Source organism: Bos grunniens, chromosome 3 (assembly GCF_055505025.1).
Source record: "Bos grunniens cultivar Pamir isolate PY7600 chromosome 3, Bosgru_T2T1.0, whole genome shotgun sequence".
Lineage (NCBI taxonomy): Eukaryota > Metazoa > Chordata > Mammalia > Artiodactyla > Bovidae > Bos > Bos grunniens.
In genome coordinates, this window is record NC_141167.1 from 72,982,837 (window position 1) to 73,003,303 (window position 20,467).

Sequence of the window (20,467 nt, forward strand, 5' to 3'; positions counted from 1 at the left end):
AACCCCATGAACAGTATGAAGAGACAAAAAGATACGACACTGGAAGGTGGGCCTCCCAGGTTGGAAGGTGTCCAGTATGCTACTGGGGAAGAACGGAGGGCAGTTGTTAATAGCTCCAGTAAGAATAAAATGGCTGGGCCAAAGCTGAATCGATGCTCAGTTGTGGATGTGTCTGGTGGTGAAAGTGAAGTCCAGTGCTGTAAAGAACAATATTACCTAGGAACCTGGAATGTTCGATACATGAATCAAGATAAATTGGGCCTGGTCAAGCAGGAGATGGCAAAATAGAACATTGACATCTAAGGAATGAGTGAACTAAATTGGACAGGAATGGATGAATTTAAATCAGATGACTATTATATCTACTACTGTGGGCAAGAATCCCTTAGAAGAAATGGAATAGCCCTCATAGTCACCAAAAGTCTGAAATGAAGTACTTGGGTGCAGTCTCAAAAATGACAGAATGATCTCAGTTTGTTTTCAGGTCAAACCATTCAGTATCACAGTAATCCAGGCCTATGCCCCAAACACTAATGCCAAAGAAACTGAAGTTGACTGGTTCTATATAGACCTACGAGACCTTCTAGAATGAACACCAAAAAAGATACCTTTTTCATCCTAGGGGACTGAAATGCAAAAGAAGGAAGTCAACAGATACCTGGTATAATAGGCAAATTTGGCCCTGAAGTAGAAAATGAACCAGGGCAAAAGTACACACTGGTCATAGCAAACACCCTCTTCCAACAACACTAGAGATGACTCTATGCATCAACATCACCACATGGTAAATACCGAAATCAAATTGATTATATTCTTTGTAGCCAAAGATAGAGACGTGCTATACAATCAGCAAAAACAAGACCTGGAACTGACTGTGTTTCAGATCATGAGCTCCTTATTGCAAAATTCAGGCTTAAATTGAAGAAAGTAGGAAAAAGTACTAGGCCATTCAGGTATGACCTAAATCATATCCCTTACGATTTTATAGTGGAAATGACAAATAGATTCAAGGGATTAGATCTGATAGAGTGCCTGAAGAACTATGGATGGAGGTTTGTAACACTGTATAGGAAGTAGTGACCAAAATTATCTCCAAGGGGAAAAAAAATGCAAGAAAGCAAAGTGGTTGTCTGAGAAGGCTTTAAAATAGCTGAGGAAAGAAGAGAAGCAAAACACAAGGGAGCAAGGGAAAGATGTACCCATCTGAATGCAGAGTTCCAAAGAATAGCAAGGAGAGATAAGAAGGCCTTCTTAAATGAACAATGCAAAGAAATAGAGGAAAATAATAAGATGGGAAAGACTAGCCATCTCTTGAAGAAAATTGGAGATATCAAGGGAACATTTCATACAAGGATGGGCATGATAAATGACAGAAAGAGCAAGGATCTAATAGAAGCAGAAGAGATTGAGATGGCAAGAATACAGAGAAGAACTATACCAAAAAGGTCTTAATGACCTGGATAACCACAAGGGATGGTTACTCATCTAGAGCCAGACATCCTGGAATGTGAAATCAAGTGGGCCTTAGGAAGCATTGCTACAAACAAAGCTAGTGGGGTGATGTAATTTCAGCTGAGCTATTTCAGATCCTAAAAGATGATGCTGTTAAAGTGCTGCACTCAATATACCAGCAAATTTGGGAAACTCAGCAGTGGCCACAGGACTGGACAAGGTCAGTTTTCATTCCAATCCCAAATAAGAGCAATGCAAAAGAATGTTAAAAATGTTGTAGAGTTGTACTCATTTCATATGCTGGTAAAGTTATGCTCAAAATCCTTTGGGCTAGGCTTCAGCAGTATGTGAACTGAGAACTTCCAGATGTACAAGCTAGGTTTAGGAGGACAGAGGAACCAAAGATCAAATTGCTAACATCCATTGGATCATAAAGTGAGGGAATTCCAGAAAAACATCTGCTTCATTGACTATGCTAAAGCTTTTGACTGCGTGGATCAGAACAAACTGTGGAAAAATCTTAAAGAGATAGAAATACCAGACCATATTACTCTGAGAAGCCTGTATGCGGGTCAGGAAGCAACAGTTATAACCAGACGGAAAAACCGATTGGTTCAAAATTGGGAAAAGAGTACAACAAGGCTGATTTGCCTATTTAACTTCTATGTGGAGTACATCATCTGAAAGGCTTGGTTGGATGAGTCATAAGCTGGAATCCAGTTTGCTGGGAGAAATATCAACAACCTCAGATATGCAGATGATACCATGCTAATGGTAGAAAGTGAAAAAGAACTAAAGAACCTCTTGATAAGGGTGGGAAAGGAGAGTGAAAAAGCTGGCTTAAAACTCAACATTCAAAAACAAGGTCATGGCATCCAGTCCCTCACTTCATGGCAAATAGAAGGGGAAAAGTGGAAGCAGTGACAGATATTATTTTCTTGGGCTCTAAAATCACTGCAGACAGTGACTGCACCCTTGAAATTAAAAGACACTTGCTCCTTTCAAGGAGAGCTGTGACAAACCTATACAGCATATTAAGAAGCAGAGACATCACTTTGCCGACAAAGGTCCATATAGTCAAAGCTATGGTTTTTCTAGTAGTCACTTATGGATGTGAGAGTTGGACCATAAAGAGGGCTGAACACTAAAGAATTGATGCTTTCAAATTGTGGTGCTGGGAGAAAACTCTTAAAAGTCCCTTGGATTGCAAGGAGATCAAACCAATCAACCTAAAGGAAATGAACCCTGAATATGCATTGGAAGGACTGATGCTGTAGCTCCAGTACTTTGGCCACCTGATGCAAAGAGCTAACTCACTGGAAAAGACCCTGGTGCTGGAAAAGACTGAGGGTAAAAGGAGAAGAAGGCAACAGAAGATGAGATTGTTAAATAGTGTCACCAACTCAATGGATATGAATTTGAGCAAACTCCTGGAGATAGTGGAGGACAGGGGAGTTTGTCATACACAGTCCATGGGGTTCAAAGAGTCAGACACGACTGAGTGACTGAACAACAACAAAAACAGTCAACAGTCTGCCCTCCCTACACCTGGGTTGTACATCCACAGAAATGGCAGACCAACTGTAATTGACTTGGAAAAATGGAAGAGGGGTAACCTAAGTGCTTAGCATTTGGAGGTACAGTGTAACACAGAGGGCAAGGGTGAGGTAAAAACCTGAAAAAGGGAGGTTGCTGAAGGTTGTTAACAAAGCTCTTGGACCAGTAAGTCCATACTTCACACAGCTAGCCTGCATTCTACCACTGTACCACTACCAACACAATCCTTCTGTGAAATGGGAATATATATATATATATATATAGAGAGAGAGAGAGAGAGAGAGAGAGTTTTTTGTTTTTTTGGATGGAGAGTTCCCATAATGAAAGAGCTAATCAGAGAATGGGAAAGAAAAATATGTTTGAACTAGAAACTTTAGAAGGTTGGAAGATAAAGTTAAGTAATTCTCCTTATCCAGAATTTCTCAATCTTGGCATGACTAACATGTGGGCTGGAAATTCTTTGTTGTGGGAGGCTCTCCTGTGCATTCTAACATGGTTAGCAGCCTCCCTGGCCTATACTTACTAGATGCCAGTGCATGCCCCTTACCCTGTGGTGACCAACAAATATATCACCAGACATTGCCAAATGGCTGGGGTGAGGTGGGGAGAACCAACTCTCCCTCTTCCCAATTTAGAACCCCTGTCTTACACAGTAGAAAAGAAAGATGAACAGATGATCAATAAAATAAAAGGACAAAAATTTAGAGAATAATATTAAAGTCCCATTATATGGAAAACTCAGCAGTGGCCACAGGACTGAACAAGGTCAGTTTTCATTCCAATCCCAAAGAAGGGCAATGGCAAAATATGGTCAAACTACTGCACAATTGCACTCATTTCCCATGGAAGCAAAGTAATGCTCAAAATTCTCCAAGCCAGGCTCCCAACAGTATGTGAACTGAGAACTTCTAGATGTTCAATCTGGATTTAGAAAAGGCAGAGGAACCAGAGATCAAATTGCCAACATCTGTTGGATCATAGAAAAAGCAAGGGAATTCCAGAAAAAATATCTGCTTCATTGACTACACTAACACCTTTGACTGTGTGGATCACAACAAACTGTGGAAAATTCTTCAAGAGATGGGAATATCAGACCACTGAACCTGCCTCTTGACAAACCTGTATGCAGGTCAAAAAGCAACAGTTAGAACCAGACATGGAACAATGGACTTGTTCCAAATTGGGAAAGGGGTACGTCAAGGCTGTATATTGTCACCCTGCTTATTTAGCTTACATGAAGAGTACATCATACGAGATGCCAGGCTGGATGAAGCACAAGCTGGAATCAAGATTGCTGGGAGAAATATCAGTAACCTTAGATATGCAGATGATACCATCCTTATGGCAGAAAGTGAAGAGGAACTAAAGAGCCTCTTAATGAAAGTGAAAGAGGAGAGTGAAAAAGTTGGCTTAAAACTCAACATTCAAAAAACGAATCTGGTCCCATCACTTAATGGCAAATAGATGGGGAAACAGTGACAGACTTTAATAAAGAAAGCTGAGTGCTGAAGAACTGATGCTTTTGAACTGTGGTGTTGGAGAAGACTCTCTAGAGTCCCTTGGACTGCAAGGAGATCAAACCAGTCAGTCCTAAAGGAAATCAATCCTGAATATTAATTAGAAGGACTGATGCTGAAGCTGAAGCTCCAGTACTTTGGCTATCTGATATAAAGAGCCAACTCATTAGAAAAGACTGTGATGCTGGGAAAGATTGAAGGCAGGAGGAGAAGGGGATGACAGAGGATGAGATGGTTGGATGGCATCACCAACTCGATGGACCTGAGTTTGAGGAAGCTCCAGGAGTTGGTGAAGGACAGGGAAGCCTGGTGTGCTGCAGTCCATGGTGTCACAAAGAGTCAGACACGACTGAGTGACTGAATAACAAGTTGAAGTCCCAATATCCTACTAACAATAATTCACAAAGGGAGAACAGAGAAAATGGGAGGGAGGAAATTAGCAAAGAAATAATGAAAGGGAAAAAATACAGATAAAGTCAAAAGAACCCTTGAGTATCTAGCACAATCAATGAAAATAGAAACATTCTAAGGCACACCACTGTGAACTTTCAGACTGCTAGAGACAATGGGAAGATTCTAGAAGGAAAAATAGGTCAGATACAGAGAAATGGGAACTTGAAAGGTATTAGATATTTCAACGGCAATGCTGGAGTTAAAAGACAATGGAACGATTCTCTTAAAAAGCAAAGGGAAAATGATCTGCAACTTATCCAAATGATCAGTCAAGGATGAGAATAGAAAAGAGACATTTTCAAACAGTCAAGCCCTCTAAAAATTTACCTTCCATGCACCCCTTCTGAGTAAGTGACTGGAGTCTGTGCTTTAGCAATGTAAGAGAATAAACAACAAGTCATGTATTTGGGCATTAGAAGATAATGTTGATGGCATTTGATAGATGTGTAGAAGCACATGGGTAAAATTCAGGTTAGATTAGATACATTTTTTAAATGTGAAAAAACAAAGCATTTAACTCCAGAAAAAGCAAGAGGTTTTCAAGAAAGCATTATCCTGGTACCTTACTTGATTCAGCAATACCCTGTATTGACCAGTATATTTTCAAGATGATATAAACCTTAATTACTGACTCGAATGAGAGTTGTGATGTGTCTATGTTAGAAGGAAAGTTGGGGACAAAGTGAGTGGTGGTGTGGATAGGAGCTAAAAATCCTCAAATATATGACAAGAAGTCAATAACTAAAGTCTAAAACTGAAAATCAAGAAACCTGGGTATAGGTTTATCATTTAGGAAATGTAGAACACCTAGCAGGTTGTGTGGAAATGGGGTGAAGCGAGGTGTTCTAAGGGGGTGAAGCTAGGTGGTGGAGAAGCTGGTTAGGGGACTGATAGAACTCTTGGGTATTTTTTGTTTAAAGCCTTTAAGAACCACTTGAATTTTCACTTAAATGTATTACTTTCATTAAAAACAAAAATTCAAACAAAGTAAGACATATATATATATAATGGGAAGAAAATTTCATAAAATAAGAGAAACAAAAAGAATACAAGACAGAATCTCATCCACCCAGAGATAACCACTCTTAATATCCTGAAATAGTTTCTTCTTGAAAAATTCTGAAAAAGAAATGAAAGTACAAAAAACCTTACACAAAAGTCTTAATACACTAAAACTACCAATTAAGAGAAAACCTGTAGGTGGGAATAGTCATTACTGACTAACTCAACTTTTCTGATCAAAATGTTTGGTGCCATTTGGTTTTATCTTCACTAACAGAGCAGAATGGAGAATTGAGGAAGTCTCCCCCAAAGTACTTTTGCTTTAATTATCTTGTTATTTCAGGAAGAAACAGCCTTTGGTCTCAGTTTTCCAAACAATTGGCTCTAATTAGAAGTTTAGGAATTTTTGGAAACAAATTTATCAGGAAAATTTATCTGAAAAGAATTTCAGTATTATTTATTTTTCTTTTTTTTTTCAGTGTGGATGGATAATTTCATTTCTCGGAACTGTTTCTTGGAACTGTTTCAGTGAACAAAAATATAAAATGTGCAATCCAGCTTTGCAACCTCATATTCAAAATGCAGAAAAACTTCAGGGTGGTAAAGACAGAATTTGGGGGAACTGTCCTTGAAAAAATAGTATTGGTTAAAAAAAAAGTTAAGAATAGCAATTAAAGATCTAAATGTAAATAGTGAAATGGATATTTTTGAAGAAATTAAGCTGCATTAAAACTTTGAGGAAAACTAGTTAATGTATTCTTCTACCTCCTGAAGGTCATTGAGTTTTAATTAGTTTAAAAGCTTAAAAATTCAACTAGTATTTACTGAATTCCTCTCATATCTCAGGCCTTGTCGTTGATGTATTCACTTACATGCTCTCTATAAACAATCCTGCAGATTTGATGATGCATCAGTAGAGGCTTAACATGAAGGAGTATGGGGGGACTAGAGGATACTGGATTTCTGCAGGTTTAGATGGCGTTGGCTCCTGCTATGGTGTTAGAGAATATGCATATCAAAGATAATCATGGTGTGTTTATCAGGAAAGGGCAGAGCAACTGTCATGTCACTGAAGACAAGCACAGGACAGAGTCTGGAGGAGTAGTGTTAATGCAGATTCCTGAGATGATAGGTGTCCTCTGTACTGGCAGGGCTGATCGCACAGGTGTGCACAACCATCCTGCCTGTGGATAGTTATGAAATACCCGTGTGCGTATGGGGCAAAAAAAGTCGTCAAGGGCTGTGCACATTGTGAAACAACTGTGACGGGACACGTTGTAGTCAAAGGGCATTGGTGCGCGGGTGTGTCCCTAGAGCCTTAGAGAGAAAAGGTGAAATGTGTACTGGGGGCCTGCAAGATCTTCCCTGTTTGACTGCAGGGCAGGTTTCTGTCTTTTCTATGTCAGTCTGCAGTCCATTTAGCTAGACACTTCAGAGGTGTCTATGAATTATTATCCCGATTATACTAAAAGATGAAGAAATTGCGCCTCAGTGAGGCTCTTTCTAAAAAAATGTATTTGTGATTTTTTTTGGTGTGCAAATTATAACAACCAGAATGTATTTATTATTGTTTTATTCAAAACAATTTTATCGTGTTGATCCAGGACACTTGGAAGTTTCTGAGGCCATATTTAGCAAATCAGAAGAGCTACTGTTTATTGGCAAACTTCTCAGTTAGCTCCCCCTAGAATTCCAAATCCTACTTCCCTGCCCTGACAGCAGAGGGACTCCGCATGGAGGAGGTGTTTTTCTTGGATTCCAGAGGAGGCGGCTTCCAAAGCACTGGCCTTTTCCACAAACGCCCCCTACCCAGTTTGGAACGCACCTGCAGCCCCAAACGGAAACGGCGAGGAACGCGACGTGGCAGGAAAATCAGCAATTGCCCTTTCACCTCCTTTCTGATCGTCAAACCATGGGCTTCATTCACGCAGAATCTGGACAACTAAAGCAGAACATAAATTTATAATCTGAAAACAATGTTGGTTAAGTGGCGAGCCCAGGTACTGACCGCTGCGAGAACGGACTCAGACCGTAGCCCCACTTGCTAGTTCTGTTACTTGCTTCGGAAAGACGCGGAACCGAACACTGTTTCAAGCGAGGTGTGCTCTTGCAGAATCCCATCGCAGCCCGCCTCCCGTTTTTGAGCTCTTTCCGGGACCCAAGTTCCATCACCCAAAGGTCGGCCCCACCGCCCGCCTCGGGGCCCCGCCCTCTTTGGCCGGGGGTCGGAGTCGCGGGGAGCCGTAGCCGTAGCCCGAGCGCCGCGGCCCCTTTAAGGAGACGCTCTGCGGTAACTCGAGCCCGCAGTCCGGGCGGCCGCGGCGGCAGCAGTAGCCTCCGCTGCTGTTCCAGCGGCCCGGAGCCCAAGGCTCCCCTGGCTCCCGCCGAGCATCTCGCGGGACGGCTCTGGCCGGCGCCAGCCCTCGGGCCGGGCCGGATGACCAGGCTCCTGTAACCACCCGCCGCCCACTCCCGGCCCGGCTCACTGCCGCCCGCGCGCGAGTCGCCCCGGGACCCGGCACAGGTGACGCGGTTTGGAGAGGGTTCGGAAGGAGGGCGGGCTCGCTTTGCCCAGCGGCTCTCCGCGTCGCGGAGCGCAGCCCGCGGGAGGGGCTCCGCGGCTTCCCGCCCCCGGCCTAGTGAGGCCGAGGGCTCAGGCGCCCGGAGGCTGGGTGGGAGTCCCCCGCGCAGGAGGCGGCCGGGGGTTCCAGGGAGGGCTCCAGCAGGTGTGTGCGACCGGCGCAGCATCATCCCGGCGCGGCGGGCCGCTCTGGGCACAGATGGTGTCCCCGGGCCCGCGGCCCCCGCGTCGCCCGGACGCCCCGCGTTCCAGTCGCGTTTCCCGGGCGGTGTGATTTGGGCTGCTTGGGGCTGCCTGGCGGTGCCTTGGGGTCTCAGCTCAAAGGGGCAGGTGTTTGGGCATCCATGGAAAGCTTTCTTGTTAGAGGCCAGTACACGAGATCAGGTGCATCAAGTAGGTAAGTCTCCCCGGACTCTCACCTCCCCGCTACTAAATAAAACAAGAAGCTTTCATTTACCCTTGCAGTTCTCAAGTGGGTCCCATTTTTAGTCAGCGAGTGCTGAAGAGTCTAGTGGGAGAGGGACTGGGGTCAAAGTCAGAGGGAGAAATTGGTTTCTATTTCCAGCTCTACCATTATATCCCGGAGCAAGTTTATTAAACTAAGTGCCTCCGTTTACCCAGCTATGAAATGGGACCCGAAATGCTAGCATTTTCCTATGGCCCTTCGTGAAGGCACTTTAAGTTGTCTATGTTCATGAAAGGGTCGCTGTTGATGGCCAGTGTTTTCTTAGTTGTACACATTCTAAGTGTGAATGTAGTACACATTTTTATACGAAATTATAAAATTATCCTTAAAGAGTGATCTTTGATAATGTTTAAATGAATCTGATTCCAGTTTGGGGACAAGTTGGAAGAGTCTGTGAGGATGTTATGAGTCGGTATGTGAAGTAGGGGGAAAAAAAAACCCGTCACTTTAATAAAATCTTCACCCAGTCATAAATGGAGCTGAGAAAAATGGATCTTAGATTGTGTGTTTTAAGTGAGATACTGCTGTGTGAGCCCAGCAGGGTATAGTTTGGAATGCAGCCTCATCTTTATGTAGCCAGTTAAGATAATATATTACAGAATCCCAGTCCCTTTTTAACTGAGCTGTGTGAAGTAGAGAATTTTCTCCTTGTTTATCTGTCCTTAAATTGGTGAAACTGTATTAGAAAAGCAGACTCTTGCAACACTAGAAAATTTGCAAGATTCCTTTGAGGAAGCATGGATTTTAGTTTACTTGCATCCTCCCTCCTGTGCTGTAAGGTGATCCTGAGGTTAGTATATTTTGAGCCTGCTTTATTTCTCCTTACCCCTGCAACTCCTTTTTGCCACATTACCTCCCTCCAGAGTTTGAATCCTTATTGTGTGATCTTGCACACCTAAGGGCAGATGCTGCAAACCATGCTGCTCAGTCAGTAGTGATTTTTTACACTGTTTAACTTTCTGTTCTTGTTCCTTTCACCCTTAGCCTTCTTTATCTTGCTGGAAAGAAAAATGACTCTTTGCAACTCAAGCTGTATGCTTAGCAGTCCCTAGGAATGGCAGGGATCAAGGGGCTGAAACTTTATAGTAAGTTCCTAAAAAGCAAGTCTTCCACGTAGACCCTAGAATGTGGATTCAAGAGTTTGGCCTGTCTTTTCTTTGATTTTCTAAAATCTCCATCCGAGAGAGATTCATTTGATGAGCAAGATAAACAGAGGCCTCGGGCAGGGAGCCATCAGAAATCTAATTCAGGACTAGATTGATTCAGAGCTTCTTCAGCTAGGAGTAGGGGAGGAGGAAGGGACGATTTGGGAGGGGCTGGAGGGCCCACCCTCCCCAAAACCAGGTGACCAGAGAGATGGTAAGGGAGCTCTGGATTCCTGACTGAGAAATGGGAAAAGGGCCGGGTCATGGAGAGGGGGTTGTGGGGCAGCAAGGAGAATTCTGGAATGTGCCCTAGATGTGACTTACCCTTTCTCCCTTTCACTTTGCGAGTGTTTCTTGCCCTTCCAAGCCTAGCACAGCTGTCCTGCAGTTCTCAGACCTGTTCACCCCCTCCCTTGGTGCTCAAACTGACGTCCCACATGTATGATCCTCCCTCAAAGCTGGCCTTGCATGTGGGAAAGGAAACCGAGCAGTTTGCTTCACAAGAAACCTTCAGACCTCAGTGTCTCTGTGCACCCTTCTTCTCAAACGAATGTCCCACATCCTACAGATGAAGGACTCATCTGGCTTTGTTATCTCTTGGAAGGCTATAAAGTGGGATACCTAGTTTGATTGAGAAAAGTAAACTGGATGATCTACAGGAGGATTACAGAGAATGAGTTTTTCTGTCGAGGAAGATAATGCGTGAATTGTCTCTGTGAGAACTGTGGGCACTTGGACAAGAGAGGGCAGGCCCAGGGTGGCGTTGTGCTGGACAGCTTGTGCCCTCGCCCTTGAGAGAGGAAAGGAGGCCCACGCTCCCACGGTCACCTGGTGATGCTTTCTCTCCTTCCATTTGCTTTGTGAGAGGAAGAAGATAGCAACATGGAGGTGGGCTAGCCATCTGTTCTCAAGGATGGGAGACAGACTTTAATTCAACAGGAGGAGTGAGCTGTAGTCACCTGGCATTGGTATCAGGCACTGTATGTGTTACACCAGGGAACACATTACATCAGGAAAGTGAGGTTACTTTTGTAAGAAAATCTAAGGTTATTTCAAGAGTGACTTTGGTGATGTTTTTTTCCTCATTGGAGATGAAAGGTAGCATACAAAGAAATGGAGTCCTGCTGCTCTGGGTTTGTTATTCATAGTGAAACAGTTGGAGATATTGCTAGCAGATCCCAGACCTGAAAAGAGGGCCTAGAATACCAAAGGTGTGTGTGAACATTGGTCTGATCAAGGAGAAGGCAGTCCCTGGCTGGATGAGAAGGAGCTTGTGAGTCACTGTAAAAGGCCAAGGTTTGTGCAAACAGCCGATGAAGAAGACAGCTGGCAGTCTGTTCAGAGCTTGGGGCCGGCATGGAGAAAGCAGTCGCAGCGGGCCCAGCAGCAAGGGGGGTGGGGTCTGACTAGATGGACAAAGGCTTGTTTCAGGCATTTTTGGATTACAACACAGTACAAAATGAGCAGTACAATTTTCACATTGACTTAGGACATGAGTAAGTGTATGTGTATGTGAAACAGGTTTCATGAAGCAATATGTACCCTTACTGAGTATTGCTTCTATTTTCGTTTCTATTTCTACTCTATTTCTGTTTCTATTCTGTGTCCTGAAAAACTCATCAACTATTATTGGATCACAGTCCACTATTTGGAAACCATTTGTCTAATGGATGGAAGAACAGGATTTCCCAGGTGCCACTAGTGGTAAAGAATCTGCCTGCCAGTGCAGGAGATGCAAGAGACACAGGTTTGATCCTTGGGCTGGGAAGATCCCATGGAATAGGAAATGGCAACCCTCTCCAGTATTCTTGCCTGGAAAATTCCATGGAGTCAGTCAGGCACAACTGAGCAACTGAGCACACGTTTCTGTTTCTATTCTGTGTTCTGAAAAACTCATTAACTATTAATGGATCACAGTCCACTATTTGGAAACCATTTGTCTAATGGATGGAAAAGCAGGTTGCAGTGGAGTGGGCAGGGCATTGGGCTTGGAGATACTAGAGAGGGTAGGGATGTATAGACGTGGTTGGGAGATCTCTGGACCAGAAGGATACAGGGGGAGTATGGGAGCTCATCTCTATCTGATAGACACCAGACTCATGTTAATGGAGGGCAGCTGGATGGGAAGGTGCAAAAGTAGAACTTCATACCAGTTCTGTCTGCTTCAAAGCAAAACAACTGGTTCTAAGGGAAAAGGAAGTGTGGAAGGAGTAAACTAAGATTTGAAAGTAGTGTCTTTAGATCAGTATGTTTCTCTCCTTAGGTTAAATAAGAAGGCAAATGGACTCAGAACAAGTTGGCTGATGGACTAGGTCACTTTCATCAGCTGGATAGGGAGCAAAGGGCCTCGCAGTGTGTAGTGGGTGGGTGGTTAGGCAGCTTTGGGAAGTTCTTACAGAAGCAGTGGATAGATGTGTTGTTTCAAAACCCCATTTGCTGATCAAACTCCTTAGGAAGTGGCTGCTTGCCTCACAGCAAGTTGGAGAAGTATTCTCATTGCATTTTATAAAAGGGTTAGATTATAAGACTTCCTTTGACATCTATTTCAAGATCTACAATCAAACTGGGATCATTTTCACAGTCTTTGGGATTGCCAAAAAAGCTTTTGGCGAAATAGGTGAGCCAGCACCTTGGAGCTATTTCCACTAGCTCTGCCCTGGTGTTTAATCAAGGGCAGAAGTGATCTGCATGCCTTGGATTTCCTTTTTATAATAATTAACATTTGACTCCAACACCTAACGCCCTCACCAGTGGACAAATACAAAGCCAGGAGGAAGACGTACATAGGTATCAGAGATCAGCCGAGTCGCTTGCTTACTGCTTGCTTTTATCATCTACACTCTGGCCTAGTTGAATCCTTGCTTTCACCCCTCTCTGCCTTGTTTGATTTTCTTACCTTGTTGTTTAGTTGCTAAGTCATGTTTGATTTTTTTGCGACCCCATGGACTGTAGCCCACCAGGCTCCTCTGTCTGTGGGATTTCCCAGGCAAGAATACTGGTGTAGAGTGGGTTGCCATTTCCTTCTCCAGGGGATTCTTCCTGACCCAAGGATCAAACCCATTGATCTCCTGCATTGGCCAGCGGATTCTCTACCACTGAACCACCAGGGACGACCCTTTCCTCCCTTAGTTGATGTTTTCAGTGTCTGACTTCAGCTCTTCTCAGCTTTCTGCTATCTGTCTAATGCTTTCAACCTTGGTTTCTCTGACATCATCTGTGAGGTACAGACATATAGTCTCTACCTGACTGTTCCCATGGAGCCCAGGCTTGGAGTTCACATTGGATCCAGGCCTGGGCTATGTTAGTGTTCACTGTGACCTGCCATGGTCACTTTAGAAGTAACTGGTACATCGGTAGATTTATGCTTGTGGGACTTTGATTTAACTTTAAAATTTGGGGGACATAGAGAAACTATCTTCGTCAAGTTAATTTATTTAAAAGCCTTTCTCCAAATAGGCTTTTAAAAAACCTTTAAAAAGTACAGTTTGAAGGTATAGAAGACCTCTTGTTTGGCAGGTATTTATTTAGTGGAAGAGGAGGAAGAAGGAATTTTCATTTGATAAAAAATTTAGAACAAATTAAAAACCCCTCTTTACAAAGTGTTTCATTTTTAGGGACATATTTCCCCATACTCATGTTACTCAGTTAACATGGTTTTCCCTAATACATGTGAAAATATTGAACCAATTATGAATTTAAGTGCTCTATAATTTGTTACATGCTATTTTGTTGTTGTTGTTTAGTGGCCAAGTCATGTCTGACTCTTTCGACCCCATGGACTGTAGCCCACCAGGTTCCTCTGTCCATGGGATTTCCCAGGGAAGAATACTGGAGTGGATTGTCACTTCCTTCTCTAGGGGATCTTCCCGACACAGGGATCGAACCCAGTCTCCTGCATTGGCAGTTGGATTCTTTACCACTGAGCCACCAGGAAACCCCACATGCTGTTTAAAGGACTTATAAATTCTACAGCTATGTTCTGATGGAGAAAGATTTCTTGCCTTTTTGTATTTTGACAACCTGTATGGGTGTTACTGAACAGATCAATTTCTTATATACTTTGTGCAGAAATCCAGGGCAAGATAAAGTCTACAGGGAGGAAGGCCCCCGTTGCAGGAAGGGGAGGCCTGGCTGCTTGCAGCAAAGGGAGCGTTTTGGGAGTATCCCAGTTTGGTATCTCGCAACAAACTCTTAAGACATTAGGCATTTTGAGAATTTGAGAGTGCATTGTAGCCTCAAGTCTCTAAATGTTTTATTCAGTGTTTTTAATTTTTAAATCACAAGAGTGATACTTGCACATTATTAAAAAATTACAATCAGCGTTCCAGAGAATGAAAGTTCATTTCTTCCCCCCTCCCCCAGCTCTTATCCCACCCGCATTTTGCCTCCAGCCTCAGCCAGTTATCAGTTTGCAGGGTGTAGCTCTTCAGGCCTTCTTTCTGTACAAATACCAGAATGTGCCCAGCTATGTATTTTATGAAAATGTATCATTTCGCAACAGCTTACCATTCCTTTACACTTTGTAGTATGCGACGGACCTTCTTTTTTACCCTCCTGTTCATTTCAGGGTCTGTATAACTTGGAATAGTGTCTTGTGCGTGTGTATTTAACCATGTCCCTATCATTGGACCTTGAGGTTGCTTCTGATAACTAATGCTAAAGTAAACTGTTATATGTGCATCCCTTCACACTCATGTGAATTTGTTCTGAGGATAAAGGATAAAATCATAAGTAGATTGCTTGTTTCATAATTCAGGTAACATAATGCTATCAAAATGTACATATTCTGCTATTTAATTCCCCAAATATTTATTGAACAGTAAAAGCACAACACTAGACACCATAGGGATTTTAAAGTGGGGCAACGCTCAGCACTTACTTACAAGAGCTCGCTCTCTCTAGAGTGGGGGGATTAGGCATACACACTGATTATTATGTCTTTAATTATATCCCACCCTGTTCCAAAATGACTAGGGAAGGCTTACAAAGATGTACACAATACGACAAGATAAAGTGAACTTAGGATAAGTAAGAAAAATAAGTGAAAGGAAAATAAGATGGAGGTATGAATGAGGCTGGCAAATGTACTTTGAAGTGCTGTTCTATTCTTCCTGAAAGTTCTGGCCATCAGATTTCCAGCAACCAAAGAGAAGAGGCCAACAATCCAGAATAAGCTCTAAGGTGTCCAGAAGAGAAACCAGATTGGAGAAGCCCATCTATTCCTAATTCGAGGAGGTGAAAGAAATTTCTCCTTTGGATTTGCATTAAGAAAATGCTGCACTTGCAGCGGCCAGCCTACTCAACCGCATTCCTGGTATCTTACAATAAAACCTAGCGCCCTTGCTTTATGATGTCTTTCATATCATGTTCCTCCGTTCTGGCCAGGGCTGTTATGCTTTAGCACTGCCAGTGAAAAGTCATTAGGGTGAGGTGTAAGTTCATGGGTTTAATCCAGAAATAGCTTTAAGAGGATACATGTCCAATGAAAACAGCCATCCGATATTGTTCTTGGACAGTTTTTTTTTTTTTTTTCCTGCAAAGTAGTAGAGGATATATAATCTTAGTGGAAGTTCTAAATGTAGTGGAATTTTAGTAGAACTCACTTACCCAAGAATACTAGGCTTGCAAGTTACAAAGCAAGAAGTGAGATGTTTTCGATGACACGGATGTATTTGAACCATGACAAAGATGGAAGAAAAAGTTTTTCTTTAAAACAAAAAAGAGCAAAACTCTGCACTTGGTCCATGCAGGAAGGATGGTAATTTGCTCACTGATCAGCTCCACAAATTAGAAAGGGCAGAGCTACAGTTCCAAGAATCCTTGAGAGCATCACCAAGCTTAGCATTGTTAATAGGTTGCAGAATGAATGTTTCTGGCAGTAGAGAACTACAAGCTGGGGTCGCTTGATCCTATTTTGTAAAGCTGGGGAAAGTTCAACTTTCCTGAACCACCTGGATCTGAGCTTCCATAACCTCAATCACTTAAGCCTGGTCTCATGAACAGTGACCCAGAACAGTTCTTTGTTACCAAGTCTATGGGCCAAGCTTAGGTATTTTATAGGACTTACTTCTGTATTTAAACATGAGGTTTGTAATAAATGTTAAACTTGAATTCACCTGAAGCCACATCAGATTTGTTTTGCACATCATCAACTCTCTGATCTGTGAAATGGTTCAAAGAAACACATCAATGCATTTAGATTTTTTGACTACCTGAGAGTGTCAGATCAGATACTGAGTCAGATAAGTACCATGTTTATTGGAAAAAAGTGCAATTGGGAGCAATTTGAGGCAACAGCAGTGTTATGGCAGGAAGTAAGAAGAGAAACCACTCTCAAAGTACCGTGGGTAGGGATTAAGTGGCTCTTAGGTAACAGGACAAAGGTCCACTTAGAGAATTTAGTAATTCCTTGGTTGTCTTCTCATTGAAGCCACCAAATTCCCTAATCAGGTCATAGGTGTAGACAAACCTCAGGGTCCCTAGGTTAAGGGAAGGGGGAAATGATCACATTGCTTAAGATACAGAATATCCTGTCCCTGTGTGACTTGGTCCCGTCAGAGAGATAGTTGTAAACATTTCCAGTTAGGAAAGAGTGGTAGTAATAAATGATATCCTTTATTGAGAGGTGTTTTGATCTATTGCTAAATAGCTAGCCACTCCCAAACCTAAGACAGTTTCTTTCTTCTGATTCTGGTTGGTGGTTGAGCAGTTACTCTGTTGGTTATAGGTTCATTAGTGTGTCTGCATTCAGCTGAAGGGTCAGTTGGGCTGGAAGGTCCAGAGTGGACCTACCAGCATGGCTGGTAGTTGGTATTGCATATTGGCTGTCAGCTGGGCAGCCTCAGTTCTCCACATGACCTCTAATCCTCCAGTAGGCCAGACAGGTTTCTTTACACGGCAGTCTCTGGGCAACTCCCCAGGACAGTGAAAGGCAGATGCTACAAGGTCTTTGGCGGCTTCCCTAGACTCTGGAACCCTCTCCTCTACTGTATCTGTCATCAGGTGCCAAGGCCAACTCACATTCACAGGGGACAGAGACAAGGACAATATACCTGTGAATGATGGGATGGTAATGCCACATTACAAAGGAATTTATGATCATTAAATGACTTGCTGCAAGTGGCTGCATGTGCCAAGCACTGTGGGAGGCATGTTTAACTCATTTCATTTCTGCCACATAACTGTCTTGCACCTTTGGCACTCTTATCCCCATTTTATAGATCTTGCAGGTCATAGTCTTCTTGCCCAAGACCACTTGATGAATATTAGGATTAGGATTTGATTCTAGCTCTCTCTCAGTTCAGTTCAGTCACTCAGTCGTGTCTGACTCTTTGTGACCCCATGGACTGCAGCATGCTGGGCTTCCTTGTCCATCACCAACTCCAGGAGCTTGCCCAAACTCATATCCATCGAGTCAGTTATGCCATCCAACCATCTCATCTTCTGTCATCCCCTTCTATTCCTGCCTTCAATCTTTCCCAGCATCAGGATCTTTTCAAATGAGTCAGCTCTTTGCATCAGGTGGCCAAAGTATTGGAGTTTCAGCTTCAGCATCAGTTCTTCCAATGAATATTCAGGACTGATTTCCTTTAGGATTGACTGGTTGGATCTCCTTGCTGTCCAGGGGACTATCAAGAGTCTTCTCCAACACCACAGTTCAAAAGCATCAATTCTTTGGTGCTCAGCCTTCACTGTGGTCCAAATCTCACATCCATACATGACTACTGGAAAAACCATAGCTTTGACTAGATGGACCTTTGTTGGCAAAGTAATGTCTCTGCTTTTTAATATGCTGTCTAGGTTGCTCATAGCTTTCCTTCCAAGGAGCAAGCATCTTTTAATTTTGTGGCTTCAGTCAACATCTGCAGTGATTTTGGAGCCCAAGAAAATAAAGTCTGTCACTGTTTCCATTGTCTCCCTATCTATTTGCCTTCAAGTGATGGGACTGGATGCCATGATCTTAGTTTTCTGAATGTTGAGTTTTAAGCCAACTTTTTCAGTCTCCTCTTTCACTTTCATCAAGAGGCTCTTCAGTTCCTCTTCACTGTCTGCCAGAAGGGTGGCATCATCTACGTATCTGAGGTTATTGATATTTCTTCCAGCAGTCTTGTACTTCATCCAACCCAGCATTTTGCATGATGTAATCTGCACAGAAGTTAAATAAGCAGGGTGACAATATATAGCCTTGATGTACTTCTTTCCCAATTTGGAACCAGTGTGTTGTTGCATGTCCAGTTCTTGCTGTTGCTTCTTAACCTGTATACAGATTTCTTAGGAGGCAGGTGGGGTGATCCGGTATTCCCATCTCTTTAATTTGGCTCGAGAACTCAACAGGTGGGAGAAATTTGCCCAGTTGTTCTTCAACATCTCAAACCGATTTAATACAATCTCCTTTTTTCCTGTGGAGAGCAGGCAAGAGAAAAATAGAAGACAAACAGGCAGGCAGGCAAAGCCCTGCCACAGTCCCTTTCTTGCATCTTGAGCCCTTCCTCGGGGGTAATCAGGTGGATAATTTGGAGGTGAGAAGGCCCTCCCTGTCTCCTTAGATTCTGAAGTTCTAGGTTGCTTGGCAGGTGTCCCAGTGATTTCTTTTCTTTCTTTCTTTCTTCTTTTTTTGAAAAGAACAAAACACAGTTGGAAAACTTGCTCTGTCCAGCTTTTCCTGGATTTCCTAGTGTTGGCAGGAAGCCAGTAGTTGTCCCAAGCCAAGAGGTTCCTGCTGTGATCCCTCCAGGAAAGAAAGAGTGGAAATCTGAAAATGAGCACATCAGAAGCCGGGAGAGATGGGATGCAGAACCGCCTCTTCTCCCAGAGTCCCCCAGGTTATGTGGGCCCACCTGGTCCCTGCTTCACCTACAGAGCCTCTTATTCACACAGACCCCATCTAAGGCTCAGGGAGTGCATTGTGTTTGAAATGTTGAGTTCCTTAAAGATGGGTCCTCAAATTCCAACCCCTTACTTTTTGCTTGCATCAGATGCTATATTAGTGTGATCTTCTAATTGTTTCTGTCTTCTGGCTTAAGGCATTCTGGTTTATCCAAAATCTAGTGGCTGTGGTTGGAACTTATAAGTTTAAAAGGCAGACTTCTTTATGAAAGTTTTTGAGTGGAGTAAGATGCTAGGAAGCAACATTTATCAAATAATTGTGCCATCTATGCACTGAGCCTTAAGACCCTGGAAAATATACTCTTGAATTGCCCAAGGAAAGTATTCTTCAGTGGGTTGGGAGCTGGAAAAGAAGGCCTTTTTTGTATTACAGCCTCACTTCTTGTTAGGCATTATAAAAACAAATCCCAAGCCAGGAGTCAATGTAAAATGAAATAAAAATGTTTGAATAAGAACAACAGAGAAGTTGTCATGACATAGATTACCCTGAATGTTTTGCCTGGCAGTGGGTGGCTCTTATAGCCAGTTTTGGGGAACAATTTAGCCTTCTTCTGGCCCTAACACTCTGTGATTGTAATTATTACATATAATCTTGGGGGTAATAAAGGTCAGTTAGAAATGTATGGACATGTAGCCTTACATATTTCATCCTTTGTTTTCATTAAACAATCTATATTCAAAAAACAAAAACCTGTTTCAGGGGATTAACCATAGCCAAGCTCTGTAACAGCAGAATAAAACAGTTTCTCTTTAACTTGAATTCTATTATATGTTCTAGGAAGAGAAAGAGTTGTAAGTATAGGAAAAATGTAAAGGATACCCTTATTCAAAGTTTAGGGTCTTAACTGACAGGGAAGAACTATGGAGCAATCTTTTCTATAGTAATGAGCAATTCCTTCTTAAATCTTAAGTAACATCATATCCTCGAAAAGGAGTGTAACTTATAGGGTTCTTTAGCCTTTTCTGGTTTAGTCTTCATTTCTTTTCACTTGCTTCAGTTTAAAAAGGGATACCATGAATATTGGAGGATTTATAGAAATTAGGTTGACATTTATGCAGCTGGGGTTTTAGACTTTTCCAGTGCTAATGGTTCTTAAACTTGAGCTCAGAAGAAAAAAAAAAAAGAAGTAGATTCTCCTACCTTTTTTTTCATATAGTTCTTAATGCAGAATTAGCAATAATAACAAAACAATAACAAAAGCAGTGACTGCAGTTAGCCAAAAGCTATGTACACATTTGATTAGATGCTCAAATTTTTACATGAATGAAAAGTCAAAAGTGGGTAGTGGGTAGTAGATAAGTTATTCTTTACCAAGTGGCTTTAATGTCTCTGGTTAATTATTGACATTTCGTGAGCACTGAGAAAGATGATTGCAATGTTCCAGCCATATGAAAATGCAAATCAAAC

The 20,467-nt window shown here is 42.6% G+C and overlaps 1 protein-coding gene across 15 annotated transcripts in view; it reads left to right on the forward strand.

The window, feature by feature from the left end:
* The window catches only part of TLCD4 (TLC domain containing 4), a 117,917-nt gene that overhangs the window by 39,483 nt on the left and 57,967 nt on the right, over positions 1–20,467 (forward strand). For 2 of the 15 annotated variants that reach the window (XM_086391346.1, XM_086391358.1), the window contains exon 1: positions 8,369–8,505. The exons of 5 other annotated variants lie outside the window; for them this stretch is intronic. The gene's annotated coding sequence lies outside the window, so the exon portion shown is untranslated. Of the gene's footprint in view, positions 1–7,735; positions 8,160–8,368; positions 8,506–8,625; positions 8,708–8,819; positions 8,960–10,017; positions 10,114–20,467 lie in introns of those variants that run through there. 8 more of the 15 variants (XM_086391347.1, XM_086391359.1, XM_086391356.1 and 5 more) reach the window with 6 other exon arrangements.